Raw genomic sequence first — 9517 nt, forward strand, 5'->3', positions numbered from 1 at the left:
ACCAATCAGGACTTAGGGATAGAGGATTTCCTTAGGAACATGTCTTTAGGAACATATCTTTATTCTACGTGTATCCAGCTCCAAATGGTTGGGGTATTCAACTGTGCTTGGAGACTTACCTTGTCTAATATTCATATCTTATCTTGCTAACCAGGATGCCAGTTACCCACAGTTACCCACTTACATGTCTTTTTCTGCCAAGTAGGATATCAGTTCCCAGGAAAGTCTTAGGAACTTGAACTTTACTTGACTTCTTCTCAAAATGGAAGTCTTATTCCAAATTGTTTCTTATACTGGTACAGGTGTCTTCTCTTCTGTTTGGGTATATCCCAAGAGCAGCTTATAAAAGCAAATACCATGAATGCTTACAAACAGGTGCAGGAAGTGCTGCTGGATGGTTGGTTCCGAGCCAAGCTTATTGTGGCTAACTGACTTCTGCTGTGATTGGTTTCTAAGAACCCAAAGCACAGAACATCCTAGTAACAGCAAAAACAAAATATGACAAAGTTTCCCTTTAATATTAGTAACAGCAAGAAATGTTGGCTAGACAGGCAATAGTTATCTAGGCCTTTAGAGAAACAACAATAATAAAGTGAATTATTTTTCAATTTTTATTTTATTATTACTTATTTTACTCACTTACATTTTAAATGTTGTCCCCCTTCCTGGTCCTCTCTACAAGAGTCCCCCAACATATTCCCCATCCCCTTGACCTCTAGGAGGGTGCTCCCCCACCCACTCACTCTAGCATCCTCTCCCACTGAGGCCAGACAAGTCAGTCCTCTGCTGCATATATAGCAGGGGGCTATGGATCTACTCATGTATGCTCTTTGGTTGGTGGTTTAGTCTCAGGGAACTCTGAGGGGTTCTGTTAGTTAATAGTGTTGTTCTTCCTGTGGGATTGCAATCCCCTTCAGCTCCTTCAGTCCTTTCCCTAACTTCTCTGTTGGAGTGCCCAGACTCAAACCAGTGGTTGGCTGTATCTGTATCAGTTTCAGTCAGATGCTGGTAGAGGCTTTCAAAGGACAGCCAGGCCAGGCTCCTGTCTACAAACATATCTTGACATCAGCAACAGTGTCTTGGTGTCTGCAGATAGGATGGATGCTGAGTTGGGGCAGTCTCTAGATGGCCATTCCTTCAGTCTCTGCTCTATTTTTTGTTCCTGAATTTCCTTCAGACAGGAACAATTCTGGGTCAAAAATTTTCAGATGAGTAGGTGGTCCCATCCCTTAACTGGGGGGTCATTTCTAGCTACTAAAGGTGGTTTCTTCAGGTTCCATCTCCTCATTGTTGGGCATTTCAGCTAGTGTCATTCCCACTGGGTCCTGGGAGCCTCTCACATTCCTGGTGTCTGGGACTTTTTGGTGGTCTCCTCCATACCTCGTCCCATACTGCTGGATATTGCTATTCATTCTTCTGGCTCTCTGGCCCTCTCTCCTATCTCCACTCAAAACTGATACTGCCCCCCTTTCTTCCTTCCCCCTCCCATCTCCCAACCAGGTGACTCCCTGCCCCTGCCTCCTGTGATTATATTATTTCCCCTTCTAAGTGGGATTGAAGGATCCACACTTAGGCCTTCCTTCTTTATAAGCTTCATGTGGTCCATAAGTTTGTATCATGAGTATTCTAAAATGTTTAACTAATATCTACATATCACTAAGTAGATACCATGAGTGTCCTTTTGGTCTGAGTTACCTCACTTAGGATGATATTTTCTAGTTCTATCCATTTGTCTGCAAAACTCAGGATGTCTTGTTTTTAATAGCTGAGCAGGATACCATTGTATAAATGTTCCACATTTTCTATATCCATGCTTTGGTTGAGGGCCATCTGCGTTGTTTCCAGCTTCTAACTAATACAAATAAAGCTGCTATGAACACAGTAGAGCATATGTCCTTTGATACGGTGAAGCATATTTTGGGTGTATGCACAGGAACAGTATACCTGGGTCTTTAAGTAGAACTAGTTCCAATTTTCTGAATAACAGCCAAATTGATTTGCAGAGTGGTTGTACCAGTTTGTAATTCCACCAGCAATAGAGGAGTGTTCCTCTTTCTCCATATCCTTGCCAGTATCTACGGTCACCTGAGTTTTAGATCTCAGTCATACTGATTGGTGTAAGGTGGAATCTCAGTGTTGTTTTGATTTGTATTTCCCTGAGTACTAAAGATGCTGAACATTTCTTTAGGTGCTTCTTGGCCATGTGTAATTCCTCAGCTGAGAATTCTCTGTTTAGCCCTGTTCCCCAATTTTTAATTGGGTTATTTGGTTTTCTGGAGTCTACTTTGTTGAGTTATTTGTATTTTTGTATATTAGTCCTCTATTGGATGTAGGGTTGGTAAAGATACTTTCCCAGTCTGTAGGGTAGTTTTGTCCTATTGACTGTGTCTTTTGCCTTACAGAAGCTTTTCAGTTTCATGGTTCCATTTGTCAATTCTTGATCTCATAGCCTGAGCCATTCATTGGTGTTTTGTTCAGGAAATTTTCCTGTGCCAATGTGTTCAAGGTTATTTCCCACTTACTCTTCTATTAAATTCAGTGTATCTGATTTTATGTGGAGGCCCTTGAGCCAATTGGACTTGAGCTTTATACAAGGAATAAATATGGATCAATTTACATTCTTCTGCATGCAGACTGCCAGTTAGACCAGCACTATTTTTTGAAGATACTTTCTTTTTTTCACTGTATTGTTTTGACTTCTTTGTCAAAGACCAAGTGTCCACAGATTTGTGGGTTTATTTTAAAGATTATCTGGTCTAGGAATTCCCCCTTTCCTTTCCTAGCTACCATAGGATAAAGTCCATTCCTTTGCCGATATGAAGCTCATAATGAGAAGGCAGGCACGGCAAAGCAAGGAAGCCAGCTGACTGCATTTTGTCATACAGGAAGCTGAGAGAGCAAACTGCCATACTGTCTTCCCTCACCATTGGCCAGAAACATTGAGGCAACTGTTCATGGGCTGACGGCTCTTGAGCACTGGAGCTGAAATGCATCCTTCATCCTTAAAGTTGACTTTTCGCAAAGACATTTGTTTGCACAATGATTGAAAGCTGACTAACATACTCCAGTGACAAAAATTGGCTGAGGTATAGTCATTGAGCAATATAAATAAAAGAGTTGTTTTTCCGTCAGATTTTTGTATTTAACCAAGACCATTGAGCAAGAAGGGAAGGTGGGAAGTAGGAGTAAAGCAGAATTCATTTTGCTTGACTCATGAAAAAAGCCTGATTGTAAGACTAAAAGAGAAAAACAGAAAATGATAAAGTGAAAGAAATAAAACTAGCTGCGAAATTCCACTCCCTAGAGCTAACCTGGTATTTTAACTTTTTCATGATTTTGTAAATACTTTCCTAAATAAGTCTAATTCTGAACCTGAAAAATGAAAGAACTAAATAAAGTATATATATTTATATTACACCTTTCAATTCTGTGCCTCAAAACACTTTCATTCTATGAAGCTTTTAAAGAAAAACAAAAAAGTTATATGTACTAAAGCAGCGCTGTGTGATGTACTAATAATCATTTGTATCTGTGCTATTTTCCATTGTGATTTAAAAAAAAAAGACAATGGGGCTAGACAATTATGTGAGTGTTAAGAGCACTTGTTTGGTAATTCAAGTTTGAGCTCCAGATCCCACAAAATAAGCTACAGGCAACCACAACTCCAGCAACAAGGGAACCAACACCCAACACCCTCTTCTGGCACACACATGGCACATACATGTACAATGCAAACAAACATTCATGCAAATCAAACCAAATTTAAAAGGCTTTTAAATGTTTTTTAAATGACTAAGAGCAATTTATATAAGATTTTACTTTGGCTTATAGTTCCAGAAGGGATGGGGCCCATAATGGCAGGAAAACCATGGCATCAGTGAATGGTCGGAGCAGGAATCTGACTTACTATATTTCATCACACAGGAAGTCAAAAGAACAAATCAGAAGTGGAGTGCATGCTCAAAGCTTCCCGCAGTAGCATACTTCTTCTGGCAAGGCTCCAAAATTTCCTCAAACAGCTCTACCAACTGGGGACTAAGTGTTTAAATTCATGAGCCTACTGGGGCCATTTAAACCATCACCTTGTGCTTGTGCATGCATGTACACATGCACACATGTGTATTTTCTCAGACATTTATGATTCTGTATAGTAAAAATTTTCAAAATCCCTTCTTGTAGCTTTCAAAACACATAGTGTATCAGTATTATCTACAGTCACCCTGCTGAACAATAGTTATTTTTTATATTGGTTCTCTCTTAATATATTAATGTTACATTGTAAATGACTATTTTAAAATCTTCTAGCTTAAGATATAAATGGTCTAGTCACTGTGCTTTTACAATTAGATAATTTTAACCTGTATAATTATTTATATCAATGAATACATGTATAAGTTCCCATAATCTATTTTTACTCATTAATATCTTTTCCAGTTTGAAGAGCATCCTTCGGCATTTTTGTGAAACGGTGTGAAAATATATTTTACCAGCCTTTGTCTGAGGATATCTTTGTATCTTGTTGTCTAATAGCTTTCATAGGTATTTTTGACTGCACATTTTTGTTGTTTGTTTTGTTTAATACAACTTTAGTATTTGGAAAATCTCATGCCACTCTTTCATCTTTAAGGTTCTGCTGAGACGTTTACAGTGAAGTGAACTGAGACATCCCTCACAAGTTTTTTTCTCTGACAGCCTTAGGACTTTCTCTTTCACATTTACAACGGTAATTATGTCTTGAAGTAAGTAGCTGTTAAATCTGCCAGGTAACTTTTGACCTTTCTTTACCAGTATGTTTGAATGCTTTTCTAGATTTTATAAGTTTCATTCTATTATTGCTTTTAATAAATGTTCTAGTCCTTTACTATTTTTACATCCCTAAACTCCAATAATACCAATGTTTGCTCTCTAAACAAGGTTCCCGAACGTTCTCTTTTCCTCCTTACCCTTTTTTTTTCTCCTTTTTCTCCCAATTACACGTTTTACAACAGCCTGCTCTGAACTCACTAATTGATGATTATTTCTATGCTTTTATTTTCTGAGTATATATTTCAGATTGAAAATGTATGTTTAATTATAAAAATTTGTATGCAGATCTTTGTTATCTTATATAGCTCAATGATTGAGCACGTGGCTAGAATATTCAAGTCAGTACAATACCAAGTACAGTGGGGAAGGAAGGAAAGGTAGCATTGTGAGAGTATTAAGACATTTCTGTTTTCCTCAAGCTCATTCAGTTTCCTTGAGGTAGATGTCTTTAATTGATTCTGAGAATCCTCCCACAAGGAATATTCTTCACATTGTCAGAACCTTATTTTCATTGGGAGTAAGGAAATGATTTCCTGAAAATTGCTGAAGTTTTTCACATTGAATACTATCTAGGTATTGGTGGCTCACTCTTCTTGTTCCAGTTTTGTTTGTGCCCTTTTGACAGGAAACTCTAAGTCAGTTGTTTGTTTCCCTAGATTTTATAACTACATCTGTTATTCAGAAGCCCAATTCCAGAATTTGGCATTCTGTCACTATCTAGAGACTAGTGTGTTAATCCAATCCTCGGTTTATCCAAAGTATGTTAGTGTGTTCTTTTAGAAAGACCAGAAATAACAAACCTCTGTCGCCAATTAATGTCTGTGGGATTCTACCCAACTTGAGACAAAGTCATCATGGATGGGCTACCCCAGGGTCCTATATCACATTTGTGGCTTCCAATAGACTAATTTTGTCATACACTGAACCCACATCCTTCGAAGACCAGGAGAACATTGGGTAGGACCAGGCCAACACTGATGTGAGTTGTCTACATTGAAGCACACAGGGCCTAAAACCAAAGAAAGCAGCTGTATTCAGAGCTAGCCAAAGTATGCCTTACCAGAACTGTATATGTTCCCACAACACAGGAGCTATGCCAGTGGCTGGAACTGCAATCAGGCTTAAAATCTACCCAATACAGTTTCACCAGTACAACTAAGTTCCAGAGCAATGTCTCCTGTGTGTGCCTTGATCATACTACTACACTATGCTGGCCAAGGTTGTAGTTCAGGTAGTAGATGGTTAGTGATGGCAGTTGATTTGGCCACAAGGGTTTATTTTCTACTGTCTTGCATCCCTGTTCCAAAGACACAGGGGCCTACACATACTTAAGAAGAGAGAGCAAGTGTGACCCAGATCTATACTAGTGTATAAATATTACAGATAGAAATCTTACCATTTCCCAGGGCCTAAAACAAAGCCTTATCCTGCTTTTCTGTTCTGATCACTGGTAACTGAAATCTTGCTCTACATTCTACCTCTCAAGTTTAGAGGAGGGGTAAAGACTATAATCAGCCACTTGCTTAAACCCGGATCAAGTAGCTTCCTCCACAAGTATTTGACTGACAATAGCAGAGATCCTGGACCTTTGCACAGGTTTCAATATGACAAGGCTTAAACTGTGTTTCAAGAATAAGACCTATACTTGATTTTCTCTCCCTCCCCCAACCATACAATTTCTTTTTCCTTGTTGGACTGTTTAAATGTTATGGGGGAAAGTGACACGGGCAACTCTTTTCTTCATGTTTTCTCCAACCTTTTTTGGATTGTTATATTAACAGCAAGCACTATGGTCTCTCACCTGACTGCCTTAGTACTTGTTCATATTGTTGAATGTATAAGAGCAGTGCAGGGCTGGAGGAATGGTTCGGGGGTTAAGAGCACTGACCACTCTTCCTGAGTTCAATTCCCAGCAACCACATGGTGGCTCACAACCATCTGTATGGGATCTGATGCCCTCTTCTGGTGTGTCTGAGGACAGCCACAGTGTACTCACATACGTTAAATAAATAAATCTAAGCATTGCCAATGCTTTTTGGATGAGTTCTTAAAAAAAAAAAAAAAAGTAATGAAAAGTTAACTAGTTACTGTCAGGCATGTAGAGGACAAAAGTAAAGATGCCTTTTAAAAAGCCCCAATATATTTTGGGGATTGTAGTCTTAACATGTCATGGCACCAACTATGATATATGATGGTAGACTATATCATTACAATATATATATACTACAGACAAATGAGCATATAATTTGTAAAAAGTGAAACCGAGAAAACCTTACATTTAAAGGTGTTACTCACAAGACAGCTCTAATAAATTTTTTAGAATTAACAAAACTGTGGGTAGCAAAATGAAAACTGGTAATTTTAATGTTGTTGCTAGAAAATATTAATATTAAATGAAATCTGTCTATAGTAAAACAAAAATATAAAAGACAAAAACTCTTCTAATTTATATAATAAAGACTTTAAAAATACTTTGAAATTTCCTAAATAATTCATTAAAATTGATAACGAAATTTTAACCTTTATGAAAATGCAGTGAGAATGTCCAGCTTTATGAGGAATAACTACTTCAGAAGTCATTGTTTATACTCTGCTGACTGACATTTTTAAGAAATTCAATTCACCATAGCAACCTGTCTTAATACCAGCAGATAAGCACAGTATATATTTAGAGATGATTACTTCCCAAACAGCAATCCTGTCTTTCCTTCATATTTAATGTCATGATCCAAGGGACCAAAATATCACTTAATCAGTGACGCTGTAGTGAGATGACAAGTATACTCGGGGGATATGGCGGTGTTACAGAAATATCAAAACACCCAACGTACCACCAAAATTGGTAAAACTTGTAAATATATAAGCAAATACCATTTTTCACATTTAAGAAATATACATGTAGATCTTGGCCCACAGCTCCCTGCTCCCAAACCCCGTGGGAGAGAGAGCTCACCGTCCAGACAGGTGGGCACTCCTGAGACTACAGAGTGGAAGAGACCACCAATACTGCCCACACCTGCCCACATCGCTGGCCCAAGAGGAAACTGAATAGGGCCTCTGGGAACAGGAAGATAGGGGCACTCAAGCAGCAGGTACCTTGCGGTCCAGACACTGCCAGAACCAAAGGGAGCCTGTCAATAGCTCCCTGCACCCAAATCCTGAGGGAGGGAGAGCTAAACGTTCAGATGGGCAGACATGTCCGGGAAGCCAAAACAGACTACACTCTGCCCACATTTCTGACTCCAGAGGAAAACACCTAACGCCATCTGGAACCCCTGTGCACAGGGGACCGGGAAAAGGCGGGGCAGGCCCTTCTGGATACTGCCCTCATGGAGAGCTCAAAAGCAGGCCCCCAGGAGCCACTTCAGCCGCAGGACCACAGGAAAGATCACCTTTTCTGCTCCAAGCGACCTTTTTGGTGGACTCAGGACATAGGCCCACAGGAACAGCTGAAAACCAGTAGGCAGGAAAGACTACACGCCCGAAGGCAGAACACTCTGTCCCCATAACTGGCTGAAAGAAAACAGGAGAACAGGTCTACAGTCCTCCTGACACACGGGGCTATAGGACGATCTAGACACTGTCAGAAATAGCAGAACAAGGTAACACCAGAGACAACCTGATGGCAAGCGCAGGAACTCAAGCAACAGAAACCAAGACTACATGGCACCATCAGAGCCCAATTCTCCCACCAAAGCAAACACTGAATATCCAAACACACCAGAAAAGCAAGAGCTAGATTTAAAATCAGATTTGATCATGATGATGGAGGACTTCAAGAAAGACATAAAGAACTCCCTTAGAGAAACGGAGGAAAACATAAAGAAACAAGTAGAAACCTATAGAGAGGAATCACAAAAATCCCAGAAACAATTCCAGGGAAACACAATCAAACAGATGAAAGAATTAAAAATGGAAATGGAAGCAATAAAGAAAGCACAAAGGGAGACAACACTGGATATAGAAAACCAAAGGAAGAGACAAGGAGCCGTAGATACAAGCATCACCAACAAAACACAAAAGATAGAAGACAGACTCTCAGGAGCAGAAGATTCCATAGAAATCATCGACAAAAATGTCAAAGTTAACGTAAAACAGAAAAAGCTACTGGTCCAACACATACAGGAAATCCAGGACACAACGAGAAGATCAAACTTAAGGATAATAGGTACAGAAGAGAGTGAAGACTCCCAGCTCAAAGGACCAGTAAATATTTTCAACAAAAGCATAGAAGAAAACTTCCCTAACCTAAAGAAAGAGATGCCCATAAACATACAAGAAGCCTACAGAACTCCAAATAGATTGGACCAGAAAAGAAACTCCTCCCATCACTTAATAGTCAAAACATCAAATGAACAAAGAAAGAATATTAAAAGCAGTAAGGGAGGCTCGGATCCCTGCACGCAGCAGCTCGCTGCTCCCAAACCCCTTGGGAGAGAGACCTCACTGCCTGGACAGGTGGGCACTCCTGAGGCTGCAGAGCGGAAGAGACCACCAACACTGCCCACCCCTGCCCACATCCCTGGCCCAAGAGGAAACTCTATACAGCCTCTGGGTTCCCTTGAATAAGGGCCCAGCAGCAGCAGGTCCCCTGCTTCTGAGACACCGCTGGAACCTGAAGGGACTGACCAGATAAACAGTTCTCTGTACCCAAATCCCGTGGGAGGGAGAGCTAAACCTTCAGAGAGGCAGACACGCCTGGGAAACCAGA

Source organism: Rattus rattus, chromosome 7 (assembly GCF_011064425.1).
Source record: "Rattus rattus isolate New Zealand chromosome 7, Rrattus_CSIRO_v1, whole genome shotgun sequence".
In the NCBI taxonomy this organism is placed as follows: Eukaryota; Metazoa; Chordata; class Mammalia; order Rodentia; family Muridae; genus Rattus; species Rattus rattus.